Source organism: Pseudophryne corroboree, chromosome 2 (genome assembly GCF_028390025.1).
Source record: "Pseudophryne corroboree isolate aPseCor3 chromosome 2, aPseCor3.hap2, whole genome shotgun sequence".
Classification (NCBI taxonomy): Eukaryota; Metazoa; Chordata; class Amphibia; order Anura; family Myobatrachidae; genus Pseudophryne; species Pseudophryne corroboree.
The window spans coordinates 648520376-648544814 of NC_086445.1; positions in this window are offsets into that span (position 1 = coordinate 648520376).

A 24439-nucleotide genomic window follows, 5' to 3' on the forward strand; every position below is an offset into this window, starting at 1 on the left:
TGGTTAGCACAGTTAGTAAAGTGTTGGGTTTGCACTATCAAATAAAGACTGTCATTGGTTCGAGTCCCATGTTATCATGTTTTTATTTTACTAGTGTGGTTTGTGGCTCTATAATATGAATGACTATGTCTGTTAACAACAATAGTCAAGTCTTCCAATGGACTTTTTATTGAAACCCAATAGATAGCTTTATTTTATCTTCGTTTACTCAAATATTGAATGCTTATGTCTTATAAATTTAGTAGTAAAGTAGTCTAATGACTTGCTTATGACACCCCATAGAATATATTATGTTTAGTACCTTGGACACTGTAGCTTATTCACTTAAATCTCTGATAAATTGTATGTCTGGTATGAACAGTCTGGTTAGCACAGTTGGTAAGGTGTTGGGATTGCATTATCAAATTGAGACTGTTATTGGTTCAAATCCCATGTTATCATGTTTTTATTTTACTAGTGTTGTTTGTGGCTCTATAATATGAATGCCTATGTCTTTTAACAACAATAGTCAAGTCTTCCAATGGACTTTTTAGTGAAACCCAATAGATAGCTTTATTTTATCTTCGTTTACTCAAATATTGAATGCTTATGTCTTATAAATTTAGTAGGAAAGTATTCTAATGACTTGCTTATGACACCCCATAGAATATATTATGTTTAGTACCTTGGACACTGTAGCTTATTCCCTTAAATTTCTGATAAATTGTGTATCTGGTATGCACAGTCTGGTTAGCACAGTTTGTAAGGTGTTGGGTTTGCACTATCAAATTAAGACTGTCATTGGTTTGAATCCCATGTTATCATGTTTTTATTTTACTAGTGTGGTTTGTGGCTCTATAATATGAATGCCTATGTCTGTTAACAACAATAGTCAAGTCTTCCAGTGGACTTTTTATTGAAACCCAATAGATAGCTTTATTTTATCTTCGTTTACTCAAATATTGAATGCTTATGTCTTATAAATTTAGTAGTAAAGTATTCTAATGACTTGCTTATGACACCCCATAGAATATATTATGTTTAGTACCTTGGACACTGTAGCTTATTCACTTAAATCTCTGATAAATTGTATGTCTCGTATGATCAGTCTGGTTAGCACAGTTGGTAAGGTTTTGGTATTGCATTATCAAATTGAGACTGTCATTGGTTCAAATCCCATGTTACCATGTTTTTATTTTACTAGTGTTGTTTGTGGCTCTATAATATGAATGCCTATGTCTTTTAACAACAATAGTCAAGTCTTCCAATGGACTTTTTAGTGAAACCCAATAGATAGCTTTATTTTCTCTTTGTTTACTCAAATATTGAATGCTTATGTCTTATAAATTTAGTAGGAAAGTATTCTAATGACTTGCTTATGACACCCCATAGAATATATTATGTTTAGTACTTTGGACACTGTAGCTTATTCACTTAAATCTCTGATAAATTGTTAGTTTGGTATGCACAGTCTGGTTAGCACAGTTAGTAAGGTGTTGGGTTTGCACTATCAAATTAAGACTGTCATTGGTTCGAATCCCATGTTATCATGTTTTTATTTTACTAGTGTGGTTTGTGGCTCTATAATATGAATGCCTATGTCTTTTAACAACAATAGTCAAGTCTTCCAATGGACTTTTTAGTGAAACCCAATAGATAGCTTTATTTTCTCTTTGTTTACTCAAATATTGAATGCTTATGTCTTATAAATTTAGTAGGAAAGTATTCTAATGACTTGCTTAAGACACCCCATAGAATATATTATGTTTAGTACCTTGGACACTGTAGCTTATTCACTTAAATCTCTGATAAATTGTATGTCTGGTATGCACAGTCTGGTTAGCACAGTTAGTAAGGTGTTGGGATTGCACTATCAAATTAAGACTGTCATTGGTTCGAATCCCATGTTATCATGTTTTTATTTTACTAGTGTGGTTTGTGGCTCTATAATATGAATGCCTATGTCTGTTAACAACAATAGTCAAGTCTTCCTGTGGACTTTTTAGTGAAACCCAATAGATAGCTTTATTTTCTCTTTGTTTACTCAAATATTGAATGCTTATGTCTTATAAATTTAGTAGGAAAGTATTCTAATGACTTGCTTATGACACCCCATAGAATATATTATGTTTAGTACCTTGGACACTGTAGCTTATTCACTTAAATCTCTGATAAATTGTGGGTCTGGTATGCACGGTCTGGTTAGCACAGTTAGTAAGGTGTTGGGTTTGCACTATCCAATTAAGACTGTCATTGGTTCGAATCCCATGTTATCATGTTTTTATTTTACTAGTGTGGTTTGTGGTTCTATAATATGAATGCCTATGTCTTTTAACAACAATAGTCAAGTCTTCCAATGGACTTTTTAGTGAAACCCAATAGATAGCTTTATTTTCTCTTTGTTTACTAAAATATTGAATGCTTATGTCTTATAAATTTAGTAGGAACGCATTCTAATGACTTGCTTATGACACCCCATAGAATATATTGTTTAGTACCTTGGACACTGTAGCTTATTCACTTAAATCTCTGATAAATTGTGTGTCTGGTATACATGGTCTGGTTAGCACAGTTAGTAAGGTGTTGGGTTTGCACTATCAAATTAAGACTGTCATTGGTTCGAATCCCATGTTATCATGTTTTTATTTTACTAGTGTGGTTTGTGGTTCTATAATATGAATGCCTATGTCTTTTAACAACAATAGTCAAGTCTTCCAATGGACTTTTTAGTGAAACCCAATAGATAGCTTTATTTTCTCTTTGTTTACTCAAATATTGAATGCTTATGTCTTATAAATTTAGTAGGAACGTATTCTAATGACTTGCTTATGACACCCCATAGAATATATTATGTTTAGTACCTTGGACACTGTAGCTTATTCCCTTAAATTTCTGATAAATTGTGTATCTGGTATGCACAGTCTGGTTAGCACAGTTTGTAAGGTGTTGGGTTTGCACTATCAAATTAAGACTGTCATTGGTTTGAATCCCATGTTATCATGTTTTTATTTTACTAGTGTGGTTTGTGGCTCTATAATATGAATGCCTATGTCTGTTAACAACAATAGTCAAGTCTTCCAATGGACTTTTTATTGAAACCCAATAGATAGCTTTATTTTATCTTCGTTTACTCAAATATTGAATGCTTATGTCTTATAAATTTAGTAGTAAAGTATTCTAATGACTTGCTTATGACACCCCATAGAATATATTATGTTTAGTACCTTGGACAATGTAGCTTATTCACTTAAATCTCTGATAAATTGTATGTCTCGTATGAACAGTCTGGTTAGCACAGTTGGTAAGGTGTTGGTATTGCATTATCAAATTGAGACTGTCATTGGTTCAAATCCCATATTACCATGTTTTTATTTTACTAGTGTTGTTTGTGGCTCTATAATATGAATGCCTATGTCTTTTAACAACAATAGTCAAGTCTTCCAATGGACTTTTTAGTGAACCCCAATAGATAGCTTTATTTTCTCTTTGTTTACTCAAATATTGAATGCTTATGTCTTATAAATTTAGTAGGAACGTATTCTAATGACTTGCTTATGACACCCCATAGAATATATTATGTTTAGTACCTTGGACACTGTAGCTTATTCAATTAAAGCTCTGATAAATTGTATGTCTGGTATGCACAGTCTGGTTAGCACAGTTAGTAAGGTGTTGGGATTGCACTATCAATTAAGACTGTCATTGGTTCGAATCCCATGTTATCATGTTTTTATTTTACTAGTGTGGTTTGTGGCTCTATAATATGAATGCCTATGTCTGTTAACAACAATAGTCAAGTCTTCCAATGGACTTTTTAGTGAAACCCAATAGATAGCTTCATTTTCTCTTTGTTTACTCAAATATTGAATGCTTATGTCTTATAAATTTAGTAGGAACGTATTCTAATGACTTGCTTATGACACCCCATAGAATATATTGTTTAGTACCTTGGACACTGTAGCTTATTCACTTAAATCTATGATAAATTGCGTGTCTGGTATGCACAGTCTGGATAGCACAGTTAGTAAGGTGTTGGGTTTGCACTATCAAATTGAAACTGTCATTGGTTCGAATCCCGTGTTATCATGTTTTTATTTTACTAGTGTGGTTTGTGGCTGTATAATATGAATACCTATGTCTTCTAACATCAATAGTCAAGTCTTCCAATGGACTTTTTAGTGATACCCAATAGATAGCTTCATTTTCTCTTTGTTTACTCAAATATTGAATGCTTATGTCTTATAAATTTAGTAGGAACGTATTGTAATGACTTGCTTATGACACCCCATAGAATATATTGTTTAGTACCTTGGACACTGTAGCTTATTCACTTAAATCTATGATAAATTGCATGTCTGGTATGCACAGACTGGTTAGCACAGTTAGTAAGGTGTTGGGTTTGCACTATCAAATTAAGATTGTCATTGGTTAGAATCCCATGTTATCATGTTTTTATTTTACTAGTGTGGTTTGTGGCTCTATAATATGAATGCCTATGTCTTTTAACAACAATAATCAAGTCTTCCAATGGACTTTTTATTGAAACCCAATAGATAGCTTTATTTTATCTTCGTTTACTCAAATATTGAATGCTTATGTCTTATAAATTTAGTAGTAAAGTATTCTAATGACTTGCTTATGACACTCCATAGAATATATTATGTTTAGTACCTTGGACACTGTAGCTTATTCACTTAAATCTCTGATAAATTGTATGTCTGGTATGAACAGTCTGGTTAGCACAGTTGGTAAGGTGTTGGGATTGCATTATCAAATTGAGACTGTCATTGGTTCAAATCCCATGTTATCATGTTTTTATTTTACTAGTGTTGTTTGTGGCTCTATAATATGAATGCCTATGTCTTTTAACAACAATAGTCAAGTCTTCCAATGGACTTTTTAGTGAAACCCAATAGATAGCTTTATTTTCTCTTTGTTTACTCAAATATTGAATGCTTATGTCTTATAAATTTAGTAGGAAAGTATTCTAATGACTTGCTTATGACACCCCATAGAATATATTATGTTTAGTACTTTGGACACTGTAGCTTATTCACTTAAATCTCTGATAAATTGTTAGTTTGGTATGCACAGTCTGGTTAGCACAGTTAGTAAAGTGTTGGGTTTGCACTATCAAATTAAGACTGTCATTGGTTCGAATCCCATGTTATCATGTTTTTATTTTACTAGTGTGGTTTGTGGCTCTATAATATGAATGCCTATGTCTTTTAACAACAATAATCAAGTCTTCCAATGGACTTTTTAGTGAAACCCAATAGATAGCTTTATTTTTTCTTTGTTTACTCAAATATTGAATGCTTATGTCTTATAAATTTAGTAGGAAAGTATTCTAATGACTTGCTTATGACACCCCATAGAATATATTATGTTTAGTACCTTGGACACTGTAGCTTATTCCCTTAAATTTCTGATAAATTGTGTATCTGGTATGCACAGTCTGGTTAGCACAGTTTGTTAGGTGTTGGGTTTGCACTATCAAATTAAGACTGTCATTGGTTTGAATCCCATGTTATCATGTTTTTATTTTACTAGTGTGGTTTGTGGCTCTATAATATGAATGCCTATGTCTGTTAACAACAATAGTCAAGTCTTCCAATGGACTTTTTATTGAAACCCAATAGATAGCTTTATTTTATCTTCGTTTACTCAAATATTGAATGCTTATGTCTTATAAATTTAGTAGTAAAGTATTCTAATGACTTGCTTATGACACCCCATAGAATATATTATGTTTAGTACCTTGGACACTGTAGCTTATTCACTTAAATCTCTGATAAATTGTATGTCTCGTATGAACAGTCTGGTTAGCACAGTTGGTAAGGTGTTGGGATTGCGCTATCAATTAAGACTGTCATTGGTTTGAATCCCATGTTATCATGTTTTTATTTTACTAGTGTGGTTTGTGGCTCTATAATATGAATGCCTATGTCTGTTAACAACAATAGTCAAGTCTTCCAATGGACTTTTTAGTGAAACCCAATAGATAGCTTCATTTTCTCTTTGTTTACTCAAATATTGAATGCTTATGTCTTATAAATTTAGTAGGAACGTATTCTAATGACTTGCTTATGACACCCCATAGAATATATTGTTTAGTACCTTGGACACTGTAGCTTATTCACTTAAATCTATGATAAATTGCGTGTCTGGTATGCACAGACTGGTTAGCACAGTTAGTAAGGTGTTGGGTTTGCACTATCAAATTAAGATTGTCATTGGTTAGAATCCCATGTTATCATGTTTTTATTTTACTAGTGTGGTTTGTGGCTCTATAATATGAATGCCTATGTCTTTTAACAACAATAATTAAGTCTTCCAATGGACTTTTTATTGAAACCCAATAGATAGCTTTATTTTATCTTCGTTTACTCAAATATTGAATACTTATGTCTTATAAATTTAGTAGTAAAGTATTCTAATGACTTGCTTATGACACTCCATAGAATATATTATGTTTAGTACCTTGGACACTGTAGCTTATTCACTTAAATCTCTGATAAATTGTATGTCTGGTATGAACAGTCTGGTTAGCACAGTTGGTAAGGTGTTGGGATTGCATTATCAAATTGAGACTGTCATTGGTTCAAATCCCATGTTATCATGTTTTTATTTTACTAGTGTTGTTTGTGGCTCTATAATATGAATGCCTATGTCTTTTAACAACAATAGTCAAGTCTTCCAATGGACTTTTTAGTGAAACCCAATAGATAGCTTTATTTTCTCTTTGTTTACTCAAATATTGAATGCTTATGTCTTATAAATTTAGTAGGAAAGTATTCTAATGACTTGCTTATGACACCCCATAGAATATATTATGTTTAGTACTTTGGACACTGTAGCTTATTCACTTAAATCTCTGATAAATTGTTAGTTTGGTATGCACTGTCTGGTTAGCACAGTTAGTAAAGTGTTGGGTTTGCACTATCAAATTAAGACTGTCATTGGTTCGAATCCCATGTTATCATGTTTTTATTTTACTAGTGTGGTTTGTGGCTCTATAATATGAATGCCTATGTCTTTTAACAACAATAATCAAGTCTTCCAATGGACTTTTTAGTGAAACCCAATAGATAGCTTTATTTTTTCTTTGTTTACTCAAATATTGAATGCTTATGTCTTATACATTTAGTAGGAAAGTATTCTAATGACTTGCTTATGACACCCCATAGAATATATTATGTTTAGTACCTTGGACACTGTAGCTTATTCACTTAAATCTCTGATAAATTGTATGTCTCGTATGAACAGTCTGGTTAGCACAGTTGGTAAGGTGTTGGGATTGCACTATCAATTAAGACTGTCATTGGTTTGAATCCCATGTTATCATGTTTTTATTTTACTAGTGTGGTTTGTGGCTCTATAATATGAATGCCTATGTCTGTTAACAACAATAGTCAAGTCTTCCAATGGACTTTTTAGTGAAACCCAATAGATAGCTTCATTTTCTCTTTGTTTACTCAAATATTGAATGCTTATGTCTTATAAATTTAGTAGGAACGTATTCTAATGACTTGCTTATGACACCCCATAGAATATATTGTTTAGTACCTTGGACACTGTAGCTTATTCACTTAAATCTATGATAAATTGCGTGTCTGGTATGCACAGTCTGGTTAGCACAGTTAGTAAGGTGTTGGGTTTGCACTATCAAATTAAGATTGTCATTGGTTAGAATCCCATGTTATCATGTTTTTATTTTACTAGTGTGGTTTGTGGCTCTATAATATGAATGCCTATGTCTTTTAACAACAATAATCAAGTCTTCCAATGGACTTTTTAATGAAACCCAATAGATAGCTTTATTTTATCTTTGTTTACTCAAATATTGAATGCTTATGTCTTGTAAATTTAGTAGTAAAGTATTCTAATGACTTGCTTATGACACTCCATAGAATATATTATGTTTAGCACCTTGGACACTGTAGCTTATTCACTTAAATCTCTGATAAATTGTATGTCTGGTATGAACAGTCTGGTTAGCACAGTTGGTAAGGTGTTGGGATTGCATTATCAAATTGAGACTGTCATTGGTTCAAATCCCAAGTTATCATGTTTTCATTTTACTAGTGTTGTTTGTGGCTCTATAATATGAATGCCTATGTCTTTTAACAACAATAGTCAAGTCTTCCAGTGGACTTTTTAGTGAAACCCAATAGATAGCTTTATTTTCTCTTTGTTTACGCAAATATTGAATGCTTATGTCTTATAAATTTAGTAGGAAAGTACTCTAATGACTTGCTTATGACACCCCATAGAATATATTATGTTTAGTACCTTGGACACTGTAGCTTATTCACTTAAATATCTGATAAATTGTGGGTTTGGTATGCACAGTCTGGTTAGCACAGTTAGTAAGGTGTTGGGGTTGCACTATCAAATTAAGGCTGTCATTGGTTCAAATCCCATGTTATCATGTTTTTATTTTACTAGTGTGGTTTATGGCTCTATAATATGAATGCCTATGTCTTTTAACAACAATAATCAAGTCTTCCAATGGACTTTTTAGTGAAACCCAATAGATAGCTTTACTTTCTCTTTGTTTACTCAAATATTGAATGCTTATGTCTTATAAATTTAGTAGGAAAGTATTCTAATGACTTGCTTATGACACCCCATAGAATATATTATGTTTAGTACTTTGGACACTGTAGCTTATTCACTTAAATCTCTGATAAATTGAAATTGTTAGTTTGGTATGCACAGTCTGGTTAGCACAGTTAGTAAAGTGTTGGGTTTGCACTATCAAATTAAGACTGTCATTGGTTCGAATCCCATGTTATCATGTTTTTATTTTACTAGTGTGGTTTGTGGCTCTATAATATGAATGACTATGTCTGTTAACAACAATAGTCAAGTCTTCCAATGGACTTTTTATTGAAACCCAATAGATAGCTTTATTTTATCTTCGTTTACTCAAATATTGAATGCTTATGTCTTATAAATTTAGTAGTAAAGTATTCTAATGACTTGCTTATGACACCCCATAGAATATATTATGTTTAGTACCTTGGACACTGTAGCTTATTCACTTAAATCTCTGATAAATTGTATGCCTGGTATGAACAGTCTGGTTAGCACAGTTGGTAAGGTGTTGGGATTGCATTATCAAATTGAGACTGTCATTGGTTCAAATCCCATGTTATCATGTTTTTATTTTACTAGTGTTGTTTGTGGCTCTATAATATGAATGCCTATGTCTTTTAACAATAGTCAAGTCTTCCAATGGACTTTTTAGTGAAACCCAATAGATAGCTTTATTTTCTCTTTGTTTACTCAAATATTGAATGCTTATGTCTTATAAATTTAGTAGGAAAGTATTCTAATGACTTGCTTATGACACCCCATAGAATATATTATGTTTAGTACTTTGGACACTGTAGCTTATTCACTTAAATCTCTGATAAATTGTTAGTTTGGTATTTACAGTCTGGTTAGCACAGTTAGTAAGGTGTTGGGTTTGCACTATCAAATTAAGACTGTCATTGGTTCGAATCCCATGTTATCATGTTTTTATTTTACTAGTGTGGTTTGTGGCTCTATAATATGAATGCCTATGTCTTTTAACAACAATAATCAAGTCTTCCAATGGACTTTTTAATGAAACCCAATAGATAGCTTTATTTTATCTTTGTTTACTTAAATATTGAATGCTTATGTCTTATAAATTTAGTAGTAAAGTATTCTAATGACTTGCTTATGACACTCCATAGAATATATTATGTTTAGTACCTTGGACACTGTAGCTTATTCACTTAAATCTCTGATAAATTGTATGTCTGGTATGAACAGTCTGGTTAGCACAGTTGGTAAGGTGTTGGGATTGCATTATCAAATTGAGACTGTCATTGGTTCAAATCCCATGTTATCATGTTTTTATTTTACTAGTGTTGTTTGTGGCTCTATAATATGAATGCCTATGTCTTTTAACAACAATAGTCAAGTCTTCCAATGGACTTTTTAGTGAAACCCAATAGATAGCTTCATTTTCTCTTTGTTTACTCAAATATTGAATGCTTATGTCTTATAAATTTAGTAGGAACGTATTCTAATGACTTGCTTATGACACCCCATAGAATATATTGTTTAGTACCTTGGACACTGTAGCTTATTCACTTAAATCTATGATAAATTGCGTGTCTGGTATGCACAGTCTGGATAGCACAGTTAGTAAGGTGTTGGGTTTGCACTATCAAATTGAAACTGTCATTGGTTCGGATCCCATGTTATCATGTTTTTATTTTACTAGTGTGGTTTGTGGCTGTATAATATGAATACCTATGTCTTCTAACATCAATAGTCAAGTCTTCCAATGGACTTTTTAGTGATACCCAATAGATAGCTTCATTTTCTCTTTGTTTACTCAAATATTGAATGCTTATGTCTTATAAATTTAGTAGGAACGTATTCTAATGACTTGCTTATGACACCCCATAGAATATATTGTTTAGTACCTTGGACACTGTAGCTTATTCACTTAAATCTATGATAAATTGCGTGTCTGGTATGCACAGACTGGTTAGCACAGTTAGTAAGGTGTTGGGTTTGCACTATCAAATTAAGATTGTCATTGGTTAGAATCCCATGTTATCATGTTTTTATTTTACTAGTGTGGTTTGTGGCTCTATAATATGAATGCCTATGTCTTTTAACAACAATAATCAAGTCTTCCAATGGACTTTTTATTGAAACCCAATAGATAGCTTTATTTTATCTTCGTTTACTCAAATATTGAATGCTTATGTCTTATAAATTTAGTAGTAAAGTATTCTAATGACTTGCTTATGACACTCCATAGAATATATTATGTTTAGTACCTTGGACACTGTAGCTTATTCACTTAAATCTCTGATAAATTGTATGTCTGGTATGAACAGTCTGGTTAGCACAGTTGGTAAGGTGTTGGGATTGCATTATCAAATTGAGACTGTCATTGGTTCAAATCCCATGTTATCATGTTTTTATTTTACTAGTGTTGTTTGTGGCTCTATAATATGAATGCCTATGTCTTTTAACAACAATAGTCAAGTCTTCCAATGGACTTTTTAGTGAAACCCAATAGATAGCTTTATTTTCTCTTTGTTTACTCAAATATTGAATGCTTATGTCTTATAAATTTAGTAGGAAAGTATTCTAATGACTTGCTTATGACACCCCATAGAATATATTATGTTTAGTACTTTGGACACTGTAGCTTATTCACTTAAATCTCTGATAAATTGTTAGTTTGGTATGCACAGTCTGGTTAGCACAGTTAGTAAAGTGTTGGGTTTGCACTATCAAATTAAGACTGTCATTGGTTCGAATCCCATGTTATCATGTTTTTATTTTACTAGTGTGGTTTGTGGCTCTATAATATGAATGCCTATGTCTTTTAACAACAATAATCAAGTCTTCCAATGGACTTTTTAGTGAAACCCAATAGATAGCTTTATTTTTTCTTTGTTTACTCAAATATTGAATGCTTATGTCTTATAAATTTAGTAGGAAAGTATTCTAATGACTTGCTTATGACACCCCATATAATATATTATGTTTAGTACCTTGGACACTGTAGCTTATTCCCTTAAATTTCTGATAAATTGTGTATCTGGTATGCACAGTCTGGTTAGCACAGTTTGTTAGGTGTTGGGTTTGCACTATCAAATTAAGACTGTCATTGGTTTGAATCCCATGTTATCATGTTTTTATTTTACTAGTGTGGTTTGTGGCTCTATAATATGAATGCCTATGTCTGTTAACAACAATAGTCAAGTCTTCCAATGGACTTTTTATTGAAACCCAATAGATAGCTTTATTTTATCTTTGTTTACTCAAATATTGAATGCTTATGTCTTATAAATTTAGTAGTAAAGTATTCTAATGACTTGCTTATGACACCCCATAGAATATATTATGTTTAGTACCTTGGACACTGTAGCTTATTCACTTAAATCTCTGATAAATTGTATGTCTCGTATGAACAGTCTGGTTAGCACAGTTGGTAAGGTGTTGGGATTGCACTATCAATTAAGACTGTCATTGGTTTGAATCCCATGTTATCATGTTTTTATTTTACTAGTGTGGTTTGTGGCTCTATAATATGAATGCCTATGTCTGTTAACAACAATAGTCAAGTCTTCCAATGGACTTTTTAGTGAAACCCAATAGATAGCTTCATTTTCTCTTTGTTTACTCAAATATTGAATGCTTATGTCTTATAAATTTAGTAGGAACGTATTCTAATGACTTGCTTATGACACCCCATAGAATATATTGTTTAGTACCTTGGACACTGTAGCTTATTCACTTAAATCTATGATAAATTGCGTGTCTGGTATGCACAGACTGGTTAGCACAGTTAGTAAGGTGTTGGGTTTGCACTATCAAATTAAGATTGTCATTGGTTAGAATCCCATGTTATCATGTTTTTATTTTACTAGTGTGGTTTGTGGCTCTATAATATGAATGCCTATGTCTTTTAACAACAATAATTAAGTCTTCCAATGGACTTTTTATTGAAACCCAATAGATAGCTTTATTTTATCTTCGTTTACTCAAATATTGAATACTTATGTCTTATAAATTTAGTAGTAAAGTATTCTAATGACTTGCTTATGACACTCCATAGAATATATTATGTTTAGTACCTTGGACACTGTAGCTTATTCACTTAAATCTCTGATAAATTGTATGTCTGGTATGAACAGTCTGGTTAGCACAGTTGGTAAGGTGTTGGGATTGCATTATCAAATTGAGACTGTCATTGGTTCAAATCCCATGTTATCATGTTTTTATTTTACTAGTGTTGTTTGTGGCTCTATAATATGAATGCCTATGTCTTTTAACAACAATAGTCAAGTCTTCCAATGGACTTTTTAGTGAAACCCAATAGATAGCTTTATTTTCTCTTTGTTTACTCAAATATTGAATGCTTATGTCTTATAAATTTAGTAGGAAAGTATTCTAATGACTTGCTTATGACACCCCATAGAATATATTATGTTTAGTACTTTGGACACTGTAGCTTATTCACTTAAATCTCTGATAAATTGTTAGTTTGGTATGCACAGTCTGGTTAGCACAGTTAGTAAAGTGTTGGGTTTGCACTATCAAATTAAGACTGTCATTGGTTCGAATCCCATGTTATCATGTTTTTATTTTACTAGTGTGGTTTGTGGCTCTATAATATGAATGCCTATGTCTTTTAACAACAATAATCAAGTCTTCCAATGGACTTTTTAGTGAAACCCAATAGATAGCTTTATTTTTTCTTTGTTTACTCAAATATTGAATGCTTATGTCTTATAAATTTAGTAGGAAAGTATTCTAATGACTTGCTTATGACACCCCATAGAATATATTATGTTTAGTACCTTGGACACTGTAGCTTATTCACTTAAATCTCTGATAAATTGTATGTCTCGTATGAACAGTCTGGTTAGCACAGTTGGTAAGGTGTTGGGATTGCACTATCAATTAAGACTGTCATTGGTTTGAATCCCATGTTATCATGTTTTTATTTTACTAGTGTGGTTTGTGGCTCTATAATATGAATGCCTATGTCTGTTAACAACAATAGTCAAGTCTTCCAGTGGACTTTTTAGTGAAACCCAATAGATAGCTTTATTTTCTCTTTGTTTACGCAAATATTGAATGCTTATGTCTTATAAATTTAGTAGGAAAGTACTCTAATGACTTGCTTATGACACCCCATAGAATATATTATGTTTAGTACCTTGGACACTGTAGCTTATTCACTTAAATATCTGATAAATTGTGGGTTTGGTATGCACAGTCTGGTTAGCACAGTTAGTAAGGTGTTGGGGTTGCACTATCAAATTAAGGCTGTCATTGGTTCAAATCCCATGTTATCATGTTTTTATTTTACTAGTGTGGTTTATGGCTCTATAATATGAATGCCTATGTCTTTTAACAACAATAATCAAGTCTTCCAATGGACTTTTTAGTGAAACCCAATAGATAGCTTTACTTTCTCTTTGTTTACTCAAATATTGAATGCTTATGTCTTATAAATTTAGTAGGAAAGTATTCTAATGACTTGCTTATGACACCCCATAGAATATATTATGTTTAGTACTTTGGACACTGTAGCTTATTCACTTAAATCTCTGATAAATTGAAATTGTTAGTTTGGTATGCACAGTCTGGTTAGCACAGTTAGTAAAGTGTTGGGTTTGCACTATCAAATTAAGACTGTCATTGGTTCGAATCCCATGTTATCATGTTTTTATTTTACTAGTGTGGTTTGTGGCTCTATAATATGAATGACTATGTCTGTTAACAACAATAGTCAAGTCTTCCAATGGACTTTTTATTGAAACCCAATAGATAGCTTTATTTTATCTTCGTTTACTCAAATATTGAATGCTTATGTCTTATAAATTTAGTAGTAAAGTATTCTAATGACTTGCTTATGACACCCCATAGAATATATTATGTTTAGTACCTTGGACACTGTAGCTTATTCACTTAAATCTCTGATAAATTGTATGCCTGGTATGAACAGTCTGGTTAGCACAGTTGGTAAGGTGTTGGGATTGCATTATCAAATTGAGACTGTCATTGGTTCAAATCCCATGTTATCATGTTTTTATTTTACTAGTGTTGTTTGTGGCTCTATAATATGAATGCCTATGTCTTTTAACAACAATAGTCAAGTCTTCCAATGGACTTTTTAGTGAAACCCAATAGATAGCTTTATTTTCTCTTTGTTTACTCAAATATTGAATGCTTATGTCTTATAAATTTAGTAGGAAAGTATTCTAATGACTTGCTTATGACACCCCATAGAATATATTATGTTTAGTACTTTGGACACTGTAGCTTATTCACTTAAATCTCTGATAAATTGTTAGTTTGGTATTTACAGTCTGGTTAGCACAGTTAGTAAGGTGTTGGGTTTGCACTATCAAATTAAGACTGTCATTGGTTCGAATCCCATGTTATGATGTTTTTATTTTACTAGTGTTGTTTGTGGCTCTATAATATGAATGCCTATGTCTTTTAACAACAATAGTCAAGTCTTCCAATGGACTTTTTAGTGAAACCCAATAGATAGCTTTATTTTCTCTTTGTTTACTCAAATATTGAATGCTTATGTCTTATAAATTTAGTAGGAAAGTATTCTAATGACTTGCTTAAGACACCCCATAGAATATATTATGTTTAGTACCTTGGACACTGTAGCTTATTCACTTAAATATCTGATAAATTGTGGGTCTGGTATGCACGGTCTGGTTAGCACAGTTAGTAAGGTGTAGGGTTTGCACTATCAAATTAAGACTGTCATTGGTTCGAATCCCATGTTATCATGTTTTTATTTTACTAGTGTGGTTTGTGGCTCTATAATATGAATGCCTATGTCTTTTAACAACAATAGTCAAGTCTTCCAATGGACTTTTTAGTGAAACCCAATAGATAGCTTTATTTTCTCTTTGTTTACTCAAATATTGAATGCTTATGTCTTATAAATTTAGTAGGAAAGTATTCTAATGACTTGCTTAAGACACCCCATAGAATATATTATGTTTAGTACCTTGGACACTGTAGCTTATTCACTTAAATATCTGATAAATTGTGGGTCTGGTATGCACGGTCTGGTTAGCACAGTTAGTAAGGTGTTGGGTTTGCACTATCAAATTAAGACTGTCATTGGTTCGAATCCCATGTTATCATGTTTTTATTTTACTAGTGTGGTTTGTGGCTCTATAATATGAATGCCTATGTCTTTTAACAACAATAGTCAAGTCTTCCAATGGACTTTTTAGTGAAACCCAATAGATAGCTTTATTTTCTCTTTGTTTACTCAAATATTGAATGCTTATGTCTTATAAATTTAGTAGGAAAGTATTCTAATGACTTGCTTATGACACCCCATAGAATATATTATGTTTAGTACCTTGGACACTGTAGCTTATTCACTTAAATCTCTGATAAATTGTATGTCATTTATGCACAGTCTGGTTAGCACAGTTAGTAAGGTGTTGGGATTGCACTATCAAATTAAGACTGTCATTGGTTCGAATCCCATGTTATCATGTTTTTATTTTACTAGTGTGGTTTGTGGCTCTATAATATGAATGCCTATGTCTGTTAACAACAATAGTCAAGTCTTCCAGTGGACTTTTTAGTGAAACCCAATAGATAGCTTTATTTTCTCTTTGTTTACTCAAATATTGAATGCTTATGTCTTATAAATTTAGTAGGAAAGTATTCTAATGACTTGCTTATGACACCCCATAGAATATATTATGATTAGTACCTTGGACACTGTAGCTTATTCACTTAAATATCTGATAAATTGTGGGTCTGGTATGCACGGTCTGGTTAGCACAGTTAGTAAGGTGTTGGGTTTGCACTATCAAATTAAGACTGTCATTGGTTCGAATCCCATGTTATCATGTTTTTATTTTACTAGTGTGGTTTGTGGTTCTATAATATGAATGCCTATGTCTTTTAACAACAATAGTCAAGTCTTCCAATGGACTTTTTAGTGAAACCCAATAGATAGCTTTATTTTTTCTTTGTTTACTCAAATATTGAATGCTTATGTCTTATAAATTTAGTAGGAAAGTATTCTAATGACTTGCTTATGACACCCCATAGAATATATTATGTTTAGTACCTTGGACACTGTAGCTTATTCCCTTAAATTTCTGATAAATTGTGTATTTGGTATGCACAGTCTGGTTAGCACAGTTTGTAAGGTGTTGGGTTTGCACTATCAAATTAAGACTGTCATTGGTTTGAATCCCATGTTATCATGTTTTTATTTTACTAGTGTGGTTTGTGGCTCTATAATATGAATGCCTATGTCTTTTAACAACAATAGTCAAGTCTTCCAATGGACTTTTTAGTGAAACCCAATAGATAGCTTTATTTTCTCTTTGTTTACTCAAATATTGAATGCTTATGTCTTATAAATTTAGTAGGAAAGTATTCTAATGACTTGCTTAAGACACCCCATAGAATATATTATGTTTAGTACCTTGGACACTGTAGCTTATTCACTTAAATCTCTGATAAATTGTATGTCTGGTATGCACAGTCTGGTTAGCACAGTTAGTAAGGTGTTGGGATTGCACTATCAAATTAAGACTGTCATTGGTTCGAATCCCATGTTATCATGTTTTTATTTTACTAGTGTGGTTTGTGGCTCTATAATATGAATGCCTATGTCTGTTAACAACAATAGTCAAGTCTTCCAGTGGACTTTTTAGTGAAACCCAATAGATAGCTTTATTTTTTCTTTGTTTACTCAAATATTGAATGCTTATGTCTTATAAATTTAGTAGGAAAGTATTCTAATGACTTGCTTATGACACCCCATAGAATATATTATGTTTAGTACCTTGGACACTGTAGCTTATTCCCTTAAATTTCTGATAAATTGTGTATCTGGTATGCACAGTCTGGTTAGCACAGTTTGTAAGGTGTTGGGTTTGCACTATCAAATTAAGACTGTCATTGGTTTGAATCCCATGTTATCATGTTTTTATTTTACTAGTGTGGTTTGTGGCTCTATAATATGAATGCCTATGTCTGTTAACAACAATAGTCAAGTCTTCCAGTGGACTTTTTAGTGAAACCCAATAGATAGCTTTATTTTTTCTTTGTTTACTCAAATATTGAATGCTTATGTCTTATAAATTTAGTAGGAAAGTATTCTAATGACTTGCTTATGACACCCCATAGAATATATTATGTTTAGTACCTTGGACACTGTAGCTTATTCCCTTAAATTTCTGATAAATTGTGTATCTGGTATGCACAGTCTGGTTAGCACAGTTTGTAAGGTGTTGGGTTTGCACTATCAAATTAAGACTGTCATTGGTTCGAATCCCATGTTATCATGTTTTTATTTTACTAGTGTGGTTTGTGGCTCTATAATATGAATGCCTATGTCTGTTAACAACAATAGTCAAGTCTTCCAGTGGACTTTTTAGTGAAACCCAATAGATAGCTTTATTTTCTCTTTGTTTACTCAAATATTGAATGCTTATGTCTTATAAATTTAGTAGGAAAGTATTCTAATGACTTGCTTATGACACCCCATAGAATATATTATGATTAGTACCTTGGACACTGTAGCTTATTCACTTAAATATCTGATAAATTGTGGGTCTGGTATGCACGGTCTGGTTAGCACAGTTAGTAAGGTGTTGGGTTTGCACTATCAAATTAAGACTGTCATTGGTTCGAATCCCATGTTATCATGTTTTTATTTTACTAGTGTGGTTTGTGGTTCTATAATATGAATGCCTATGTCTTTTAACAACAATAGTCAAGTCTTCCAATGGACTTTTTAGTGAAACCCAATAGATAGCTTTATTTTTTCTTTGTTTACTCAAATATTGAATGCTTATGTCTTATAAATTTAGTAGGAAAGTATTCTAATGACTTGCTTATGACACCCCATAGAATATATTATGTTTAGTACCTTGGACACTGTAGCTTATTCCCTTAAATTTCTGATAAATTGTGTATCTGGTATGCACAGTCTGGTTAGCACAGTTTGTAAGGTGTTGGGTTTGCACTATCAAATTAAGACTGTCATTGGTTTGAATCCCATGTTATCATGTTTTTATTTTACTAGTGTGGTTTGTGGCTCTATAATATGAATGCCTATGTCTGTTAACAACAATAGTCAAGTCTTCCAATGGACTTTTTATTGAAACCCAATAGATAGCTTTATTTTATCTTCGTTTACTCAAATATTGAATGCTTATGTCTTATAAATTTAGTAGTAAAGTATTCTAATGACTTGCTTATGACACCCCATAGAATATATTATGTTTAGTACCTTGGACACTGTAGCTTATTCACTTAAATCTCTGATAAATTGTATGTCTCGTATGATCAGTCTGGTTAGCACAGTTGGTAAGGTGTTGGTATTGCATTATCAAATTGAGACTGTCATTGGTTCAAATCCCATGTTACCATGTTTTTATTTTACTAGTGTTGTTTGTGGCTCTATAATATGAATGCCTATGTCTTTTAACAACAATAGTCAAGTCTTCCAATGGACTTTTTAGTGAAACCCAATAGATAGCTTTATTTTCTCTTTGTTTACTCAAATATTGAATGCTTATGTCTTATAAATTTAGTAGGAAAGTATTCTAATGACTTGCTTATGACACCCCATAGAATATATTATGTTTAGTACCTTGGACACTGTAGCTTATTCAATTAAAGCTCTGATAAATTGTATGTCTGGTATGCACAGTCTGGTTAGCACAGTTAGTAAGGTGTTGGGATTGCACTATCAATTAAGACTGTCATTGGTTCGAATCCCATGTTATCATATTTTAATTTTACTAGTGTGGTTTGTGGCTCTATAATATGAATGCCTATGTCTGTTAACAACAATAGTCAAGTCTTCCAATGGACTTTTTAGTGAAACCCAATAGATAGCTTTATTTTATCTTCGTTTACTCAAATATTGAATGCTTATGTCTTATAAATTTAGTAGTAAAGTATTCTAATGACTTGCTTATGACACCCCATAGAATATATTATGTTTAGTACCTTGGACACTGTAGCTTATTCACTTAAATCTATGATAAATTGCGTGTCTGGTATGCACAGTCTGGATAGCACAGTTAGTAAGGTGTTGGGTTTGCACTATCAAATTGAAACTGTCATTGGTTCGAATCCCATGTTATCATGTTTTTATTTTACTAGTGTGGTTTGTGGCTGTATAATATGAATACCTGTGTCTTCTAACATCAATAGTCAAGTCTTCCAATGGACTTTTTAGTGAAACCCAATAGATAGCTTCATTTTCTCTTTGTTTACTCAAATATTGAATGCTTATGTCTTATAAATTTAGTAGGAAAGTACTCTAATGACTTGCTTATGACACCCCATAGAATATATTATGTTTAGTACCTTGGACACTGTAGCTTATTCACTTAAATATCTGATAAATTGTGGGTTTGGTATGCACAGTCTGGTTAGCACAGTTAGTAAGGTGTTGGGGTTGCACTATCAAATTAAGGCTGTCATTGGTTCAAATCCCATGTTATCATGTTTTTATTTTACTAGTGTGGTTTGTGGCTCTATAATATGAATGCCTATGTCTTTTAACAACAATAATCAAGTCTTCCAATGGACTTTTTAGTGAAACCCAATAGATAGCTTTACTTTCTCTTTGTTTACTCAAATATTGAATGCTTATGTCTTATAAATTTAGTAGGAAAGTATTCTAATGACTTGCTTATGACACCCCATAGAATATATTATGTTTAGTACTTTGGACACTGTAGCTTATTCACTTAAATCTCTGATAAATTGTTAGTTTGGTATGCACAGTCTGGTTAGCACAGTTAGTAAAGTGTTGGGTTTGCACTATCAAATTAAGACTGTCATTGGTTCGAATCCCATGTTATCATGTTTTTATTTTACTAGTGTGGTTTGTGGCTCTATAATATGAATGACTATGTCTGTTAACAACAATAGTCAAGTCTTCCAATGGACTTTTTATTGAAACCCAATAGATAGCTTTATTTTATCTTCGTTTACTCAAATATTGAATGCTTATGTCTTATAAATTTAGTAGTAAAGTATTCTAATGACTTGCTTATGACACCCCATAGAATATATTATGTTTAGTACCTTGGACACTGTAGCTTATTCACTTAAATCTCTGATAAATTGTATGTCGGGTATGAACAGTCTGGTTAGCACAGTTGGTAAGGTGTTGGGATTGCATTATCAAATTGAGACTGTCATTGGTTCAAATCCCATGTTATCATGTTTTTATTTTACTAGTGTTGTTTGTGGCTCTATAATATGAATGCCTATGTCTTTTAACAACAATAGTCAAGTCTTCCAATGGACTTTTTAGTGAAACCCAATAGATAGCTTTATTTTCTCTTTGTTTACTCAAATATTGAATGCTTATGTCTTATAAATTTAGTAGGAAAGTATTCTAATGACTTGCTTATGACACCCCATAGAATATATTATGTTTAGTACTTTGGACACTGTAGCTTATTCACTTAAATCTCTGATAAATTGTTAGTTTGTTATGCACAGTCTGGTTAGCACAGTTAGTAAGGTGTAGGGTTTGCACTATCAAATTAAGACTGTCATTGGTTCGAATCCCATGTTATCATGTTTTTATTTTACTAGTGTGGTTTGTGGCTCTATAATATGAATGCCTATGTCTTTTAACAACAATAGTCAAGTCTTCCAATGGACTTTTTAGTGAAACCCAATAGATAGCTTTATTTTCTCTTTGTTTACTCAAATATTGAATGCTTATGTCTTATAAATTTAGTAGGAAAGTATTCTAATGACTTGCTTAAGACACCCCATAGAATATATTATGTTTAGTACCTTGGACACTGTAGCTTATTCACTTAAATATCTGATAAATTGTGGGTCTGGTATGCACGGTCTGGTTAGCACAGTTAGTAAGGTGTTGGGTTTGCACTATCAAATTAAGACTGTCATTGGTTCGAATCCCATGTTATCATGTTTTTATTTTACTAGTGTGGTTTGTGGCTCTATAATATGAATGCCTATGTCTTTTAACAACAATAGTCAAGTCTTCCAATGGACTTTTTAGTGAAACCCAATAGATAGCTTTATTTTCTCTTTGTTTACTCAAATATTGAATGCTTATGTCTTATAAATTTAGTAGGAAAGTATTCTAATGACTTGCTTATGACACCCCATAGAATATATTATGTTTAGTACCTTGGACACTGTAGCTTATTCACTTAAATCTCTGATAAATTGTATGTCATTTATGCACAGTCTGGTTAGCACAGTTAGTAAGGTGTTGGGATTGCACTATCAAATTAAGACTGTCATTGGTTCGAATCCCATGTTATCATGTTTTTATTTTACTAGTGTGGTTTGTGGCTCTATAATATGAATGCCTATGTCTGTTAACAACAATAGTCAAGTCTTCCAGTGGACTTTTTAGTGAAACCCAATAGATAGCTTTATTTTCTCTTTGTTTACTCAAATATTGAATGCTTATGTCTTATAAATTTAGTAGGAAAGTATTCTAATGACTTGCTTATGACACCCCATAGAATATATTATGATTAGTACCTTGGACACTGTAGCTTATTCACTTAAATATCTGATAAATTGTGGGTCTGGTATGCACAGTCTGGTTAGCACAGTTAGTAAGGTGTTGGGTTTGCACTATCAAATTAAGACTGTCATTGGTTCGAATCCCATGTTATCATGTTTTTATTTTACTAGTGTGGTTTGTGGTTCTATAATATGAATGCCTATGTCTTTTAACAACAATAGTCAAGTCTTCCAATGGACTTTTTAGTGAAACCCAATAGATAGCTTTATTTTTTCTTTGTTTACTCAAATATTGAATGCTTATGTCTTATAAATTTAGTAGGAAAGTATTCTAATGACTTGCTTATGACACCCCATAGAATATATTATGTTTAGTACCTTGGACACTGTAGCTTATTCCCTTAAATTTCTGATAAATTGTGTATCTGGTATGCACAGTCTGGTTAGCACAGTTTGTAAGGTGTTGGGTTTGCACTATCAAATTAAGACTGTCATTGGTTTGAATCCCATGTTATCATGTTTTTATTTTACTAGTGTGGTTTGTGGCTCTATAATATGAATGCCTATGTCTTTTAACAACAATAGTCAAGTCTTCCAATGGACTTTTTAGTGAAACCCAATAGATAGCTTTATTTTCTCTTTGTTTACTCAAATATTGAATGCTTATGTCTTATAAATTTAGTAGGAAAGTATTCTAATGACTTGCTTAAGACACCCCATAGAATATATTATGTTTAGTACCTTGGACACTGTAGCTTATTCACTTAAATCTCTGATAAATTGTATGTCTGGTATGCACAGTCTGGTTAGCACAGTTAGTAAGGTGTTGGGATTGCACTATCAAATTAAGACTGTCATTGGTTCGAATACCATGTTATCATGTTTTTATTTTACTAGTGTGGTTTGTGGCTCTATAATATGAATGCCTATGTCTGTTAACAACAATAGTCAAGTCTTCCAGTGGACTTTTTAGTGAAACCCAATAGCTTTATTTTTTCTTTGTTTACTCAAATATTGAATGCTTATGTCTTATAAATTTAGTAGTAAAGTATTCTAATGACTTGCTTATGACACCCCATAGAATATATTATGTTTAGTACCTTGGACACTGTAGCTTATTCACTTAAATCTATGATAAATTGCGTGTCTGGTATGCACAGTCTGGATAGCACAGTTAGTAAGGTGTTGGGTTTGCACTATCAAATTGAAACTGTCATTGGTTCGAATCCCATGTTATCATGTTTTTATTTTACTAGTGTGGTTTGTGGCTGTATAATATGAATACCTGTGTCTTCTAACATCAATAGTCAAGTCTTCCAATGGACTTTTTAGTGAAACCCAATAGATAGCTTCATTTTCTCTTTGTTTACTCAAATATTGAATGCTTATGTCTTATAAATTTAGTAGGAAAGTACTCTAATGACTTGCTTATGACACCCCATAGAATATATTATGTTTAGTACCTTGGACACTGTAGCTTATTCACTTAAATATCTGATAAATTGTGGGTTTGGTATGCACAGTCTGGTTAGCACAGTTAGTAAGGTGTTGGGGTTGCACTATCAAATTAAGGCTGTCATTGGTTCAAATCCCATGTTATCATGTTTTTATTTTACTAGTGTGGTTTGTGGCTCTATAATATGAATGCCTATGTCTTTTAACAACAATAATCAAGTCTTCCAATGGACTTTTTAGTGAAACCCAATAGATAGCTTTACTTTCTCTTTGTTTACTCAAATATTGAATGCTTATGTCTTATAAATTTAGTAGGAAAGTATTCTAATGACTTGCTTATGACACCCCATAGAATATATTATGTTTAGTACTTTGGACACTGTAGCTTATTCACTTAAATCTCTGATAAATTGTTAGTTTGGTATGCACAGTCTGGTTAGCACAGTTAGTAAAGTGTTGGGTTTGCACTATCAAATTAAGACTGTCATTGGTTCGAATCCCATGTTATCATGTTTTTATTTTACTAGTGTGGTTTGTGGCTCTATAATATGAATGACTATGTCTGTTAACAACAATAGTCAAGTCTTCCAATGGACTTTTTATTGAAACCCAATAGATAGCTTTATTTTATCTTCGTTTACTCAAATATTGAATGCTTATGTCTTATAAATTTAGTAGTAAAGTATTCTAATGACTTGCTTATGACACCCCATAGAATATATTATGTTTAGTACCTTGGACACTGTAGCTTATTCACTTAAATCTCTGATAAATTGTATGTCGGGTATGAACAGTCTGGTTAGCACAGTTGGTAAGGTGTTGGGATTGCATTATCAAATTGAGACTGTCATTGGTTCAAATCCCATGTTATCATGTTTTTATTTTACTAGTGTTGTTTGTGGCTCTATAATATGAATGCCTATGTCTTTTA